Source organism: Convolutriloba macropyga, chromosome 9 (genome assembly GCF_964194025.1).
Source record: "Convolutriloba macropyga chromosome 9, txConMacr16.3, whole genome shotgun sequence".
In the NCBI taxonomy this organism is placed as follows: Eukaryota; Metazoa; Xenacoelomorpha; order Acoela; family Convolutidae; genus Convolutriloba; species Convolutriloba macropyga.
Genome location: NC_134476.1, coordinates 61,538,711 through 61,557,453, shown reverse-complemented (window position 1 = coordinate 61,557,453; position 18,743 = coordinate 61,538,711).

The following is an 18,743-nucleotide window of genomic DNA, read 5'->3' as shown; positions in this document are numbered from 1 at the left end:
TGTAACTTATCCTTATACTTATAAAAATCTCGGTATCTTTTTTTTAAAAAATGGTCGAAGCAATCAGTCACATAGTATAACAAAGCGCAATAAAGTGGATGAATCATCAAACATAATTGAGACTTATAGTCGGTGAGATTGAGTTACATGGTGACCAAATTGAAAGCAAAAAGGGACAGTTGAAAAAAACTTTTAAAAAATTTCATTTGAAAGTTATACGTCCTGGGGAAGCAATTGAGACCCATCATTATCAAATATATGGCGGACAGCATCAAAAAAAGACAAACATAGAAAAAACAACAATAAATCCAAAAAAGTTTGCGAGATAACTTGGTCTCAGCCCGAAAAGCATAAACTATTCAACAAAAACAATTAACATATACAGATACGCATTTTTCCAACACTTTTCAGTTTCCCTACTATGCTTTCTGTGAATTAGATTTGCCAACATTGTGATAATTTGAGAAGAAAACGGAATGGATTCATAAAAAATGCATTTATGCTCAAAAATGAAAATGAAAAAAAAAATTATTTGAACACGCGTAGTATCAAAACACGGAAAACATAAGTTGAAAATAAAACTGTTTCCAACGGTAATTTTTCATTCACTTGGAATTGGTATTTGCTTGTTTTTACTTAGGCTGCGCCCGAAGTTGAAAGAAATAAGATAAAATAGTGGCAAAGTTCCAAAATTCACCGATCATTTCTTAAAACAAATAAATTCAAACTCATAAGAGACGTTTGATAAGAACTGAAAGAATTGTCTAGGTTGATCTCTTAAAAAATTAACTGCTTCTTTGATGGGGGACGCTAAGTTGTTGGGCTACAAAAAGTATAACACATGAAAGCAAAACTCAAGAAGTCTAAAAAATTTTTACGAAAACAATTTGTCAAAGCCGTAAAAACCATGAGTTTAATTCTCAAACCATATCATAATTTCGTTGGACATCTTTTTTGCAAATGGTATCTGTCGTTAATTGAGCCCTGATTTGAGGTTCTTGTCATAAATTTACATAAAAACATTTACCTAGCGGAAATGCTTTTAAAAAAAGATCGCGCCCCATTTAAATCTAAAAAATTTTTTATCAAAAGGACCCACGGTGAGATCCAGATCAGCCCAGATATCGCTGCGCGTCTAACAAAACATTCAATTGCTCAACTGATTGCGAAATAGATCAATTTTTAAACAAAATTTTCAGTTTGTCAGAAAATAAATAATGCTTTTTTTTGTAATTATCGAGTACATATTTGCAAAAAAGTTGCAAAATTATTATCTAGAAGACTCATAGAGCCAGTGGGATTACAACTATCTCCTTTCTGCATAAGAAGATTTCGACCGCAAATTTATGGTGTCTACTTCCAGCAAATTTTAAGCAAGTGGGCTAAAAAAAGCAAAAGGTGGTCCTATTTTTCTCGAAAAAAGTCTGATTTTTTGACAAATTTTGCATAAATTCTAACCAAAAAACTCGGATCGAACAACTCAAAAACCCTCCTATATCTTTAGTGATGAAATAAAAAGCAGTACAGTTAACAATTTTTTCATTTTTTAAGCAAAAATTGACAAAAATTTGGTCACAAATACTGAAAATGTGAATAACAACAGCAATTATTCACAAAACTTTAAACCTCGATTACTCCCTATAAAAAACGAAAACTGAGAAAATCTTTTTAATTCCCTATTCTACGCTGGCCTGGCTTTCTAATGATACCACTCACAACTCTCTACGATGGTTATATCGATTGGCTAGGCAAAAATTGACTATACAAAAAAAACCAATTTGAGTATATAGTTCCTCCCTCCCCACTAAAGTGGGGGTCGGAACAATTGAAAATGGCAATGGGTAAAACGGAATTGGGTAAATTTTAGTGACACCCACAGTTTACCTTGTTGGACTAGAACGTGGTGTAAAATTTTTGGTTTTAATCCATAAAGGCCAGACATTGGGCCTTCATTTTGAAAATTGTGCATGATTTTTAGCGTATTGTAGTTGAACAATTAAAATTACGCGAAGCATGAACAATTTTCCACCTTCAGACAATTTGTTCACACTTGAACTTGATAGAATAGAATTTGAAAAGGCTAATTAGAGACGTGATGAAATATCCATCTATACATTTGAGCATGCTTTATTAGATTTAGAGTGGACACGGCACAACACGCGCAGAATTTCGGTCGGACAACGAATTCTATTCTTTGGGTTGCTGGGGTATTTTATTAATATGATTAATGTGACAACCTTCATAAAACAGCTTGGGGGGTTGAAGTCAAGTAACTATTCAATGAATTCCCTATTCATCGTCATCAACTACTGAGCTATGCCTGGCCTGTGCACACCTCTCTCTCTCTCTCTCTCTCTCTCTCTCTCTCTCTCTCTCTCTCTCTCTCTCTCTCTCTCTCTCTCTCTCTCTCTCCACACTAGGATACATAGTTGCACATTAGGGTAGAAGTATGGCTATGGGTATAGAAAGATACAGAAAGTACCCTGCCCTTATTTAATTTCCCCAGGCACTTCAAATTATTACCCACTGTGTTGTACTAGTGATACTAATGTGGTTGTTTGTGGGCTTAGTTAGCATGGTCTTTGAGCATAACAGAACTCGACCTTCTTTTCAACATCATCTTCAATCAACAACCTCCTCAGTTCTCATCATCTTGAACCCTAATTCACCCCATTAACTCACAACTACTGTTACCCATTTCTAATCGCCTATTGAAATCGAAAGAAAACCCAGCTCTTAATTAAAAGAATGCTCTCTAACATTTACAGTCAAGAATGAAGTTCTAAGCAAAAGAAGTCAATTGAAAGTCAGAAATGTGAGATAATAAAACACGAATGAATCTGCATAAAGAGGCTGCATTGGTGTTTTAGTGTTTCGAATTCTAATTTTTCTAGTTTGACGCGCATTTTCAATTACCCCAATGTAAATCAAATTGTTATCATTTTTCTGCAACAAGTAAGTTAAAATTATAACCATACGGTTAAATATACTTGAAACAAAAAAAATACGTCAAATCATTCAAACAAAATAATATAATAAACATCAATAAATTTCACATTATAAAATTTTCTTTCGATTGTTTTCTTCCTAAAAATAAAAATAATTTTTAAAAGCTCCTACGTTACTATTCAGAGGAACTTATTCATGTTGTGAGAGCAAGAAATCATTCAACGTTTTTTTAAAAAGTTTTTCATTTTTTGCCAACCGAAGCCATTGTGGTGACTTATTCCATTTTTGTACGCATTCATTCGAATTCATTCCAAAGCTGGTTTTGGTATTCTGTCTAATTTTGAATTGTTTTGTTCGAGTATTTTGATGAAGACTCAGATACCCGTGTATATTTTCAGAGTTTTCTGGCCTAGCGATATCATAATTAAATTTGATTAGCGACATTTTTGCTATTATTAGCTCAGCTGGTAAGTTCTTTGTCTGGAATAGCAGATCTCTCGCTTTGTCATACTTTTTGCGTAGAAAGCACACCTTTATACCCCAGTCAATCTGTCGGTCAAGGCGTTTTAGGTTTTTTGCAGATAAATTTCAAAAAAAATTGCCGAAAAAGATAAGTGTGAAAGCACAAGTGATTTTAGAAGAAGAATGCGCGCGTTCAGTGGAACTTGATGTCTTATAAGGTAAATTGATCTTATAGCATGAGCCATCTTTTTCAAGGTTTTATTCAAGTGCTCCTCGAAATTAAAATTCCTGTCAATTTGACTACCAAGACATCTGCAACTTTTTTGTGTTCTGAGAACTTCGTTTTTGTAAAAAATAGATCCGAAATTAGAAGTTTTACGCAAGAAAAAGATTATTTCGGCTTTGTTTGTATTCAAAATTAGGTTGTTCATCTCCACATATTCTTCTGTTTTTTGTAAAATTTCCATGACTTTTCTATGTAAGCTACTTTTCTGTCCACAACAGACAATACTTGTGTCATCTGCGAAGTGAATTACCTTTTCCGTTGTGTTTATATTAGATGAGAAATCGTTCACATATAAAAGAAAAGTGAGTGGTTCTAAAACAGTTCCTTCTGGATCACCGTGATTCACAATTTCACAATCAGAGAACATGCCGTTAAGTTTTATATTTTGTCGGCGGTTGGCAAGAAATGAAAACAGTAATTCTTTCGCTTCCTGGGAAAAACCATACATTTCAATTTTTTAAGGAAAATTTTTTGAGAAATGGAATTAAATGCTTTTGCAAAGTCTAGAAAAATAGCAACAGTTTCTCTGTTTTGATCAAAATTAGCCGAAACTGTTTTAACCAGTTCTAAAACTGCATCTGTTGCTGAATTTTTTTCTGAAATCCGAATTGTTTTTTATTTATAATTTTATGCTTATCAATGAACTCCATCATCTGAGTCAGAAGGAGGCGCTCGAATATTTTTTGCAAAACTTGGAGTTACAAAAATTGGTCGACAATTTGTGCTATCTAATTTGTCACCTTTTTTGAAAATTTTTTTTACATAGGCTAGTTTCATTTTAGTTGGGAAAATTTCCTCCTTAATGCACTCATTTAAGGCGAACTGTAGATATGCACCTATAGCTAATTTGCGAGACTTTGTGAGTCGAATTGAGATTTCACCAGGTCCTGCTGCTTTGTTATCGTCCAGCGAGTCAATGACTGAAAAATGTTCTTTTCTAGTCACTGTTCTGAATGTGAATTCAGGTATATTAAGTTTATCAGGGTATTCGCAAGCGATATCTAACCGTTTGAAAACAGCTGGATTAGCAAATGATCTGTTTAGACAATTGACAATATTTTCTGGTTCTCTTGAAAATTCAGCAATGTCTAATCTGATTTCATCAACTTTGAAACTTTTTTTCACTTGGACTGGTCTTCTGTTAAATGAATTTCCATTGTTCCTTACTTGTTGGTAGTTTTTGGAAAAAATTGATGCAAAAATTGTTGAGCGCCTTCCTTAGTCTCCTATTAACTAAGTTTCTTAAGCGCTTAAATTCTTTGTACGTCTCGCTGTCAGGAATTTTTTTCCATTTATTAAACGAAAAATGTTTTTGGGCGATCAATTGCTACTATCCTTGTGTTAACCAGGGCTTAGAATTTCTAAAAATTTCTCCTCCATTTTTAACAGTCTGAATTGGTGCGTGTTTTTCAACAATTTTCTCAAATATATCGATGAATAAATCAAACATATCGTTGCCAATCTCACATTGGTACATTCTACACCACTTGAGGAGGGCAAGATCTCTGTTAAATTTAGAGCGTGTGAAATGACAAAAAAATCACATTGTTATTATGTTGTCACTCTCAGATTTCAATGAGTACGCATTCATTCGAGTACGCATTCATTTTTGTACGCATTCATTCGAATTCATTCCAAAGCTGGTTTTGGTATTCTGTCTAATTTTGAATTGTTATGTTCGAGTATTTTGATGAAGACTCAGATACCCGTGTATATTTTCAGAGTTTTCTGGCCTAGCGATATCATAATTAAATTTGATTAGCGACATTTTTGCTATTATTAGCTCAGCTGGTAAGTTCTTTGTCTGGAATACCAGATCTCTCGCTTTGTCATACTTTTTGCGTAGAAAGCACACCTTTATACCCCAGTCAATCTGTCGGTCAAGGCGTTTTAGGTTTTTTGCAGATAAATTTCAAAAAAAATTGCCGAAAAAGATAAGTGTGAAAGCACAAGTGATTTTAGAAGAAGAATGCGCGCGTTCAGTGGAACTTGATGTCTTATAAGGTAAATTGATCTTATAGCATGAGCCATCTTTTTCAAGGTTTTATTCAAGTGCTCCTCGAAATTAAAATTCCTGTCAATTTGACTACCAAGACATCTGCAACTTTTTTGTGTTCTGAGAACTTCGTTTTTGTAAAAAATAGATCCGAAATTAGAAGTTTTACGCAAGAAAAAGATTATTTCGGCTTTGTTTGTATTCAAAATTAGGTTGTTCATCTCCACATATTCTTCTGTTTTTTGTAAAATTTCCATGACTTTCCTATGTAAGCTACTTTTCTGTCCACAACAGACAATACTTGTGTCATCTGCGAAGTGAATTACCTTTTCCGTTGTGTTTATATTAGATGAGAAATCGTTCACATATAAAAGAAAAGTGAGTGGTTCTAAAACAGTTCCTTCTGGATCACCGTGATTCACAATTTCACAATCAGAGAACATGCCGTTAAGTTTTATATTTTGTCGGCGGTTTGCAAGAAATGAAAACAGTAATTCTTTCGCTTCCTGGGAAAACCATACATTTCAATTTTTTAAGGAAACTTTTTGAGAAATGGAATTAAATGCTTTTGCAAAGTCTAGAAGAATAGCAACAGTTTCTCTGTTTTGATCAAAATTAGCCAAAACTGTTTTAACCAGTTCTAAAACTGCATCTGTTGCTGAATTTTTTTCTGAAATCCGAATTGTTTTTTATTTATAATTTTATGCTTATCAATGAACTCCATCATCTGAGTCAGAAGGAGGCGCTCGAATATTTTTTGCAAAACTTGGAGTTACAAAAATTGGTCGACAATTTGTGCTATCTAATTTGTCACCTTTTTTGAAAATTTTTTTTACATAGGCTAGTTTCATTTTAGTTGGGAAAATTTCCTCCTTAATGCACTCATTTAAGGCGAACTGTAGATATACACCTATAGCTAATTTGCGAGACTTTGTGAGTCGAATTGAGATTTCACCAGGTCCTGCTGCTTTGTTATCGTCCAGCGAGTCAATGACTGAAAAATGTTCTTTTCTAGTCACTGTTCTGAATGTGAATTCAGGTATATTAAGTTTATCAGGGTATTCGCAAGCGATATCCAACCGTTTGAAAACATCTGGATTAGCAAATGATCTGTTCAGACAATTGACAATATTTTCTGGTTCTCTTGAAAATTCAGCACTGTCTAATCTGATTTCATCAACTTTGAAACTTTTTTTCACTCGGACTGGTCTTCTGTTAAATGAATTTCCATTGTTCCTTACTTGTTGGTAGTTTTTGGAAAAAATTGATGCAAAAATTGTTGAGCGCCTTCCTTAGTCTCCTATTAACTAAGTTTCTTAAGCGCTTAAATTCTTTGTACGTCTCGCTGTCAGGAATTTTTTTCCATTTATTAAACGAAAAATGTTTTTGGGCGATCAATTGCTACTATTCTTGTGTTAACCAGGGCTTAGAATTTCTAAAAGTTTCTCCTCCATTTTTAACAGTCTGAATTGGTGCGTGTTTTTCAACAATTTTCTCAAATATATCGATGAATAAATCAAACATATCGTTGCCATTCTCACATTGGTACATTCTACACCACTTGACGAGGGCAAGATCTCTGTTAAATTTAGAGCGTGTGAAATGACAAAAAATTCACATTGTTATTATGTTGTCACTCTCAGATTTCAATGAGAGGAGTGATTTGAAGGTAACAAGAAAACGGTCGGAGTTAAAAGGGGTTGTTGTGACATTGTAGACAATTATCTAATCTCTCGAAACGAAACAGTGATCAATAAGTGTAAATGTTTTATCAGTACATCTGGTTTCATCCCTTAAGTTAACAATTCCTAATCCTGATTTTGACGCGAAAATGTTTAGTTTACTTTTATCTGTCGTGTTCAGATACTTCAGGTTGTAATCTCCCAGCAAAATAACCTTATCTGTAACGCTATATGCCCCTGCTAATTTGGTTTTCAACTGATCAAAAAAAATACTCACCAAGACGTTTGTTTGGGCAATAAGAAACGTTAACAAGTAATTTTTCAGTCCGAAGGTCAGTTATTTCAACCCAAATGGATTCAATAAAACTCTCATCAACCGTCTCAATGCTTGATTTGATATCGGCGGTATATTTTTTCGGGACAAAAACACCTACTCCTCCACTAAAAAGTGTGCTATGCTGTTCATTCGAGTACGCATTCATTTTTGTACGCATTCATTCGAATTCATTCCAAAGCTGGTTTTGGTATTCTGTCTAATTTTGAATTGTTTTGTTCGAGTATTTTGATGAAGACTCAGATACCCGTGTATATTTTCAGAGTTTTCTGGCCTAGCGATATCATAATTAAATTTGATTAGCGACATTTTTGCTATTATTAGCTCAGCTGGTAAGGTCTTTGTCTGGAATAGCAGATCTCTCGCTTTTTCATACTTTTTGCGTAGAAAGCACACCTTTATACCCCAGTCAATCTGTCGGTCAAGGCGTTTTAGGTTTTTTGCAGATAAATTTCAAAAAAAATTGCCGAAAAAGATAAGTGTGAAAGCACAAGTGATTTTAGAAGAAGAATGCGCGCGTTCAGTGGAACTTGATGTCTTATAAGGTAAATTGATCTTATAGCATGAGCCATCTTTTTCAAGGTTTTATTCAAGTGCTCCTCGAAATTAAAATTCCTGTCAATTTGACTACCAAGACATCTGCAACTTTTTTGTGTTCTGAGAACTTCGTTTTTGTAAAAAATAGATCCGAAATTAGAAGTTTTACGCAAGAAAAAGATTATTTCGGCTTTGTTTGTATTCAAAATTAGGTTGTTCATCTCCACATATTCTTCTGTTTTTTGTAAAATTTCCATGACTTTTCTATGTAAGCTACTTTTCTGTCCACAACAGACAATACTTGTGTCATCTGCGAAGTGAATTACCTTTTCCGTTGTGTTTATATTAGATGAGAAATCGTTCACATATAAAAGAAAAGTGAGTGGTTCTAAAACAGTTCCTTCTGGATCACCGTGATTCACAATTTCACAATCAGAGAACATGCCGTTAAGTTTTATATTTTGTCGGCGGTTTGCAAGAAATGAAAACAGTAATTCTTTCGCTTCCTGGGAAAACCATACATTTCAATTTTTTAAGGAAACTTTTTGAGAAATGGAATTAAATGCTTTTGCAAAGTCTAGAAGAATAGCAACAGTTTCTCTGTTTTGATCAAAATTAGCCAAAACTGTTTTAACCAGTTCTAAAACTGCATCTGTTGCTGAATTTTTTTCTGAAATCCGAATTGTTTTTTATTTATAATTTTATGCTTATCAATGAACTCCATCATCTGAGTCAGAAGGAGGCGCTCGAATATTTTTTGCAAAACTTGGAGTTACAAAAATTGGTCGACAATTTGTGCTATCTAATTTGTCACCTTTTTTGAAAATTTTTTTTACATAGGCTAGTTTCATTTTAGTTGGGAAAATTTCCTCCTTAATGCACTCATTTAAGGCGAACTGTAGATATACACCTATAGCTAATTTGCGAGACTTTGTGAGTCGAATTGAGATTTCACCAGGTCCTGCTGCTTTGTTATCGTCCAGCGAGTCAATGACTGAAAAATGTTCTTTTCTAGTCACTGTTCTGAATGTGAATTCAGGTATATTAAGTTTATCAGGGTATTCGCAAGCGATATCCAACCGTTTGAAAACATCTGGATTAGCAAATGATCTGTTCAGACAATTGACAATATTTTCTGGTTCTCTTGAAAATTCAGCACTGTCTAATCTGATTTCATCAACTTTGAAACTTTTTTTCACTCGGACTGGTCTTCTGTTAAATGAATTTCCATTGTTCCTTACTTGTTGGTAGTTTTTGGAAAAAATTGATGCAAAAATTGTTGAGCGCCTTCCTTAGTCTCCTATTAACTAAGTTTCTTAAGCGCTTAAATTCTTTGTACGTCTCGCTGTCAGGAATTTTTTTCCATTTATTAAACGAAAAATGTTTTTGGGCGATCAATTGCTACTATTCTTGTGTTAACCAGGGCTTAGAATTTCTAAAAATTTCTCCTCCATTTTTAACAGTCTGAATTGGTGCGTGTTTTTCAACAATTTTCTCAAATATATCGTTGAAGAAATCAAACATATCGTTGCCATTCTCACATTGGTACATTCTACACCACTTGACGAGGGCAAGATCTCTGTTAAATTTAGAGCGTGTGAAATGACAAAAAATTCACATTGTTATTATGTTGTCACTCTCAGAGTTCAATGAGAGGAGTGATTTGAAGGTAACAAGAAAACGGTCGGAGTTAAAAGGGGTTGTTGTGACATTGTAGACAATTATCTAATCTCTCGAAACGAAACAGTGATCAATAAGTGTAAATGTTTTATCAGTACATCTGGTTTCATCCCTTAAGTTAACAATTCCTAATCCTGATTTTGACGCGAAAATGTTTAGTTTACTTTTATCTGTCGTGTTCAGATACTTCAGGTTGTAATCTCCCAGCAAAATAACCTTATCTGTAACGCTATATGCCCCTGCTAATTTGGTTTTCAACTGATCAAAAAAAATACTCACCAAGACGTTTGTTTGGGCAATAAGAAACGTTAACAAGTATTTTTTCAGTCCGAAGGTCAGTTATTTCAACCCAAATGGATTCAATAAAACTCTCATCAACCGTCTCAATGCTTGATTTGATATCGGCGGTATATTTTTTCGGGACAAAAACACCTACTCCTCCACCTTTTAAAGCCCCTGTTTTGTCTGATCTAGACTTCCCAAAAAAGTGTGCTATGCTGTTAAAAAGTTATTTTCAATATTACAATCAGTGTCCAACCAGGTTTCAGTTACAGCGACAAACGTATTAATGGGAGCTGTTTGCAAAAAGTTTGAAAACTCTTCAAACTTGTTCTTCAAGCTTTGACATTAAAAAAGGAAAAAAGCAATTGGTTTGATCCTCTGTTTTTTAAGTAACTTGAATACTCAATCAAGTTTTCCAGATGAGGCTCTGGATTCAATTCCATGTCCCCTGACAGCATGAGACGTACAATTGACCAAAAAACTAACAGTTTTAGGAAGAAAACAAAATTGTATGAATCAACTGTTTTAAAAAAATAACAAAAATTAGGTTTGTTGCAATAATACGTTTCAAATGTTTGCTTATGAAATTCAGAGTGATTTCTTCTTCCCATTAGTATACTGAAAATAAAAAATGTCAAGAAAAGTAGCATTTTTCTATATTTCAACAAACCATCAGCCAAATTTATAATGAGTTGGAGGTAAATATGCTTGTTTTGGATGTAAACCAAAAAATTGTTGTTGTCATAGTGATCAAAAATTTTTCCAAAGTTTCGCTTGATAATTCTCGGTTTTATTTCAGTTTCTGACAAGGTAAGCCAAAGATGCACGTAGAAATTCCAAATATTTCTGACAACTTTATGTATACCATGACTGACTGATGGGTGTACTCCATCATTGCTAATATCTTTCGTTTCCAGTATATTATTCAAAAAAACAACGTTATTATCAAAAACGCCACTCAACTTCGTTGCAACTTTTTCTAACACTTCATTATATTTGTCTATGTTTTCGTTATTTTTTCTGCGAACAAAAAAAACCACCTTTAACTGGTGGAATTTTGCAAAGTGCAACTTTGAGTGGTGACAGTTTCTGTATATTTTCAGACGCAGTTTCCGTTAAAATACTAGCTGTTTCAAAATCGCTATTTCCCGAATCAATATTGTTAATAAGATTTTCAATCTTTTGATAACCGTTGTATTGTTTTACAATATTGGATAAGTCTTGAAATTTTGCTGAAGGATAGGAGTGTATAGCTATACTTGGGCTCAGATCTTTTGCTTGTACTTTTTTGTATGTACTATCCGAGAGAATAAGTGTCTTTGTTGATCGTGGTATAAACTTTGGATAAAAAATATTGGTTTGTTGTTGATGATGTTGAACTTTGTTGTTGTCATGGATTTGGTTCGATGTTTTTTCGTTTACTTTGTCAATTAGAATATCAACCATTTTGTTATTTTGTTGTAGGAGGAAACCATTTTGATCTTTAAGTTGTAATAATAATTTATTCAAATTCAAACATTCACTTATCAAGTCTTCTTTCTTCATTTTTTCAAAATCTTCCCTCTCCTTATGTACCTTTGTCATTATTTGAAAAAAAGCTGTAGTTTGTTTGTGTGTTTTACAAAAAGCGCATGCGACTGACTTCTTTCACTTGCATGATATTCATTCGACTGGCAAGAAATACAATATTTTTAAGCGCAGAGAAGTCCTCCGACCTTGTGGCATGAAACATATTGAAAAAAAAGTGATAAAAGGTCAAATTATTTGATTGCACACAAATTTTGGGCTTTTACAAACGAAAACACGAAGACCAAACAACAATTTTTTGAAAGCCTCATCTAATTATTAATCTAAAGCATCAAAAAACAACTCTACCATCGTCGTTTGACGTTCAATTTTGAGCACTAACTAAAAATAATTTTTAAACCAAACTCAATCGTAAAATGAATTCGAACTCTTTTTCAAAACAATTGAAGTGAGGACAGTCGAAACAATATCTTCAAAAATTTGTAGTTGTGAGCTATAATTCTTTTTAATGTAACTATGTTTCTGATCAAAAACAGTTGAAGTTTTTCCAATTCTTTTGTATCTGAAGCTTTTTAAGGAGCTCTGATTGTTGTTTTACAAGGTTGTGAAAACAGTTTAAATCTTTCTGTCTAAGCTGAGCAATAATGAATATTACCACACCGTTGTTATCGCCACCGAGAAGTTGTTTAACTCCGAGGCGAAGCCGAGGTGTTATGATAACTTGGAGACGATAACAACCGTGTGATAATTTTTTAAATCAACACCTGCTGCGATCATTTCAAAATTGAACAAAGTTTCATTGGTTTCTCATTTTTATTTTTGTGGACAATTACACTTTCAAAAGTAAATGATATTTCTTTGGATCTGTTGTTCATTTTGCCCTCATGCACCCCACCCCCTCCCCCCTCCCCTCTCCCACACACATACACACACACCCACACACACACACATGCACACACACACACACACGCACACACACATACACACACACGCACGCAGGCACACACACTAGCACGCACACACACACCCAAACACACACACGCACACACACACACACACACGCACGCAGGCACACACACTAGCACGCACACACACACCCAAACACACACACGCACACACACACACACACACACACACACACACACACACACACACACACACACACTTACACACCACAGATAACACACCAGGTGTTGATTAAGGTGATATTTTGATCATTTCAGATTTTTTTCAAAATTTTATCTAGTATGAAATTATTCAACATATATTTATTTTTCTGACGTTAGGACATAACATATGTATAACATAGACATCTGTGAGCTGCCTTGGATTTTTCCTGTTTGCCCCCCCCCCCAGTACGTTATGCTCCCCCAGTTGCAGAGCACGTGCCATTACATAGTTAAATCATTATGTAAAAAATGGCACGTGCGTCTGGGGATTGCAAATAATATGCACCCACTAAGCTGGGAGGGGGGCAAAAATGGAAAACATCCACCGCCGTTATTGTATAATGTTTGACATGTCATCTGAAGAACTGGCGCAAGCAAAAAGAAGGTTCTGTAAAGATTGTTTGTACATGATGTTTCGGCCTTCCTCGCCCGCAATTTTGACTCTCTCAGAAAGTTTGAAGAAGATACAGAGATGTTAATAAGACTTAACTTCATTCCTGGCTTGTAAATTAAGTTTAGATGGCCTATGTCATGAAAGCGCAGTGGTCGGTTGGAGAAATTGAATGTTTATTATTTTTATTAAATCATTGCTTAGCTACTGAATCAAATCGTTGTTACTATCACGTGTGTTTATTTCCATTTTCATCATTGTCAATTTTTGCGGGAGTTCTCAAGGGCACAATGTTGTTTGGTAACAGCGTATGTCGTGCTGGTACACGTTCCCTGAAGCTCATGAACACCTGACTGAACCCACTCACTATTTTTTACAAGTGCCACTCGTTTCAATTCCTCACTTTTGTCAACTATCATTATAAGTTTTTGATCTATGGGTACAAATAACTTTTGTTTCTCGAGCTCCAGCTCCGGGAATGCGGCTGAAATTTCAACGGAGCAGAACAAGAGGATAACGCATTTGATTGCATCTCCAATTCAACAATCACAAGCAATAGAGAGGGAGTAACGATGAAAACTGCCAAATGAAACGGTGCTGAAACAGACAAATTGCCTCCTAGCATTCGTTCAGTACTACGCTTTCTACTCTAATTTGTTTAATTATTCGAAGCTTGAATATTTGGTACTGAAAACAAATTTATTAGTAATATTATTATAAATCCAATGTCGGAGATGGCCTCAAGTTCATCAGAGATGGGAAGATGGGGAGTTTGTTGTCCAAGATTTTTGTGCAAGTTATTCATCAGTATTGTGTAACTTTGCGATAATGATCGCAAACAAATAAGTTGCTTATAATTGTAATGAGGTTGCCATTATCTCTTTCAGATAGATTAGCGCATAATCTCCTCTTTAAATACAACCGATCTTAACAAGCAGAAAAGATCGTGCAATCAGAATGATAATGTTTAATATTTAATATTATTTAATATTTAATATTTAATGATGAATATTTTGTTATGACTTTGTTGGTGTGGATAGAATTAAATTGTTTTCAGTGCAAACTAGTGTGAGAATTGAAATGAATTCGCTGAGCATTTTTGGAGAAAAGCACTCTATGTCCTGAATGTGATTCTAAACCACTCAATCAACAAATCTTCTCTTTTAGCTGAATTTTAATAAAAACTTGTTCAGTCGGTTCCAATTTCTTAAAAGTATAATGAAACTTTAAAACTTTAGTACAAATTAGACACAACAAGATAAATTTCATTTTTGCGTCCTAAGTTGTATTTTTTTAAATCTGCAAACATGTAAATTAAACTAACCACTTGGTTAATGTTACATGTTAGAAATTTATTAATCAGACATTTTTTTTTTCTAATTTATAACAAACTAAGGTTCGGTTTTTGTAAAATAATTTAATAAAAAATATGTTTAAATCCTGCAACCCTTCTGTCTATTGGAACTCCTTCGTGTCGTTTAAGCATTTCCGCTGTAACTTTTTGTTTAAATTTGGTCTTCGACGTTTCTTTTCTAGTTGTAATTGGAAGTGTGTTCCATTTTCGAATAAAGTTACGAATATTTGAACCAATACTCCATTTTGACTTACATTTTTGTTCTAAGAAAAAGTTATGGGTTCGTTTATTTACAATAATAGGCACGTTTTCTAAAAATCTGAAATGTTTATTAGAGCGATTTCTTGTTTGTTGGAGAATATTGAAAAACCTATTTAAAGACACCCGTGTTATTTTGTTATTTAGAGCTCTGCTGGAAGAATTTTAGTCTCCAGAAGTAGATCTCTGGCAGTATCGTATTTGGTTTTCATAAAGCAAACATTTATTCCCCAGTTTATCTGTTTGTTAATTCTGTCAATAGAGTAAGATGGTAAATTTTGGAAAAAAAATTGCGCTAAAATCTAAATGAGACAAAACTAGTGATTTAATAAGATTTATTCTTGTTTTTAGCGGTACCTGATAGCGAACCAAATATAATGATCTGATTGCTGAAGCCATTTTACTGATAACCTTATTTAGTTGATTTTGGTATGTCAGTTCCCTATCAATTATTACACCTAAATATCTACATTTTTCAGATGCTTCCAATCGGAGTCTCTTGAAATCGACAGTTTCAATGATCGGCAATTTTTCATTCCTGAACACCATTAACTCCGTTTTTTTCTCATTCAAAGTTAACCTGTTTTGTTTCATATATTGATCTGTCTTGTTTAATGTATCTTCAGCTATTAGCTGCAAATTTGCTTCATTCTTTGCATGACATAGAATTTTGTATCATCGGCAAACTGTAATACATCACAATTCGTTGATACAGCTTCACTTTGAACAGAAGGTAGAGAGATTTGATCTTGTATTGTATCACTTGTACTATCACTATCACAGAGGTTCATAAAAATCGTAGCTACGAGCTGTCATTTTCACTACCAAGCACATATATGACTAATGTGGGCCATTTTTCAGGTCAGGTCCTCGTAAATTACTAGCCACCCCCCCCCCACCCCTTCAAATAAGGTGGACCAAATGCTCCATTTTCCACAAAACGTATCTTAATACAGGTGAAGAGGGCTTTACAATGTGGGATATGGCGACGAAGAAGCGATTATACTAATTGTTAATTTTGCAATTTCTTTAAATTGTCGGCAAATTCCGTAAATTAGCCCAATATTAACTAACGGTCGGGGCGCTCGCCCGTGATGATTTTGCATGCTGGTTCTAGGGCTCTATTTTACTGCGTGAAGTTAGTCGTTGTTGTTTATTGCTTGGCATTTTTTCACATTGAACGAAGAAGAATATTTTGCTACTTCGTTAGTAACCTTAGCATTGTCTCTTACAAATTTTTGACAGCTGAAAGTTTTGGTTTTGTGTGATGAAGTCGTTATCTCATTTCACTAATATCAATAATAATTCAATGGATGCAAATTTGATGGGAAAAATTTCAAGCTTACTCCAAAAATAGCGCATAGCCAATGAAAACATTAAAATTATTGTTTTGTTTGATTATATTTTACCAATTGAAGTATATGCAATTGATGCAGTTTTTTGGCGCATTTGCGTCGACATGCGTGAAACAACTATTATATCTTATCCATCTGAACAAATAGACATTCTAAACATAATCTAACAATCTCTATTTACTCACTGTGATTACTCAATTTACCTGGTCTTTATTCCCTCAAAAATAGCAAACGCTCCTGGAATTGTTCAACCTTTGTGCCGGTGTAACTAGTGTTCCATGTTTCAATGGAAAAATGCCTGAAAAAGGCAGAGAAGAGCGGTCTTTTTGAAGTCTAGACCAAATTAATCCCCAATTTTGTACTTGAAAAATGCAAAATTTATGATTTCACAACATCAAAAGAAGAAACAAGATTTCGTTTCGATTCTCTCGGGTGAACATTAATTTTTGTAATTGAATTGATTTGAAAGGGGTAGTGACGTACGTGTTTGGATAGAAAAGCCGCCCTGATAAGCGGCAACACTACAGGTAAGACAGGCTTGAAAGGATGTTGAAGAAAGAGAGGGTATTAATAATTGATGCTGTCACATTTTGATTGGAGTGATTGTGCAGAGGGGGTGTTTACACTGACAGATGATGAATAGGATGAATGATGGAAAAGGGCGTTGCCCAATAAATCTATCGAGCTCACCTTTTATGAACTAGGAAGATTTGTGAATTAATTATTCAGCAGAAGTTGCTACTAGAGTGGGGTGAATAAATACATCTTTGAGGATACCAAATATCTTTCCCAATATTTCTGATGTTTGCTTTAAGTTTGAGTCCTTGAGATTGTTGTTTTGAGAATTGAAAATCACATGAGACCTCGTTGGAAACTGGGATCTTTTCCACCCCCCCCCCCCCCACAGTGCGTTATGCTTGGCCCAGTTACAGAGCACGTGCCATTACATAGTATATAATTATGCAAAAATATGGCACGTGCGTCTGGGGGTGCAAATAATAAGCACCCACTACGCTTGGTAGGAGGAGGGGGGGGGGGCACAAAAGATCCGAAAACTGAAACCTTTGCCCTTTTTGGGCCCGTCTTCGACATGAGTTTATATTAACATAAAAAAGTGTCTCATACATTCTTCATTAGCGTGCCATGTTAGCCCGTGGCAATTTCTTTGCCATTACTAATAAAAACGATCAATATTTCTTTGTGTCTCTCAGACCAGAAGACAATAAACTAACGCAAAAGTTCATTATTTGAGAAGGTGAAAAATTTTCGGGAGTTTTTTTGCATAAATCAGGTTAGTAGTATGAAATATATGAATGGGTGCGCGCGAGAGAGGTAAATAAAGAGCCCAATTTAGAAAACTGCGAATAGTAATAGACATCTTTCGATGAGACAGTTTTTTTAAAAGAAACACAAATAATTCGTACGCATATGGTTATGAAGAGACAAGAAAGGATAAGGCCCAAACAAAAAGTTCTGTGGAGAACCCAAAATCTCACAGATTTCAAAAGTTTCACAGATTTCAGATCAATATTTGTCTTTTTTTCTGCGGACTTGCAGCTAATGAATTGATATAACAGTGAAAAGAAATAGGTTATAAAAATTCTTCCCTTTTTAATATGCAGACCCGGGGCGAGGGGGGTAACAGCCGACCCAAAATGGGTTGTGACACGAACGCAATCTTCCGGACAATGGCCACTTACTCGTCTGATCAGAGGGAATTTCCATAAACAATAAATAAAAAAAACTTTTTTTTTTAAAAAAAAAGATTTCTGTCCGGAAAATGGTCTGCCTGGTCGTACAGAGCTTAAAGGCAAAATCAGTTAAATGGCCTAATCATAAGTCACTTCAAAGTAATTTCAAGTCATTACTTCAGGTTGAGGTCACCATTTCATTTGAACCTCAGTAATTCGTTATGATAGTATGATTTAACAGAAAAGACATGAACAAAATTTTTTTTGTATTATTTTGATCTCAAAGGCTATCCAATTTGTGTTTTGAAATCACGTTGAACATATCAAATTTTAGTATATAAGTTTAAGCAACACATAATTCAACCTCCAGCATCTATGAGAATATGATCTAATTTGATCCGAGGGTCAAACTTCAGGCACAAATAGTCTGAACAGAGCTGTAATTGACTGAATTAACGATTTCTGGGTCTCACTTTTGTCTGAAAAAACGTTTCACCACGCAATTGGGTTGCAACTTTGGTTGCACCACATTCAGAAAACTTCCTGGAAATCGTAACGATTTGATAAAGGGTGTTATGTGTCTGGAATGTTCTTAAAAGTCCTCTTTAAGTGCTGAGGCAAAGACCAGAAAGAGTTTCTCAGAGAAAAATTTTTTTATCAACAAACAAAATCATTTTGCTTACAAATTTTGCTTTTGCAATTTTTGGTAGCAATTCTGAATACAATTTTCCGCAATGTAAAAAGCCCAGATAAGATCTTCCAAATTGTCAATTTGATGTAAAAGTTAGGT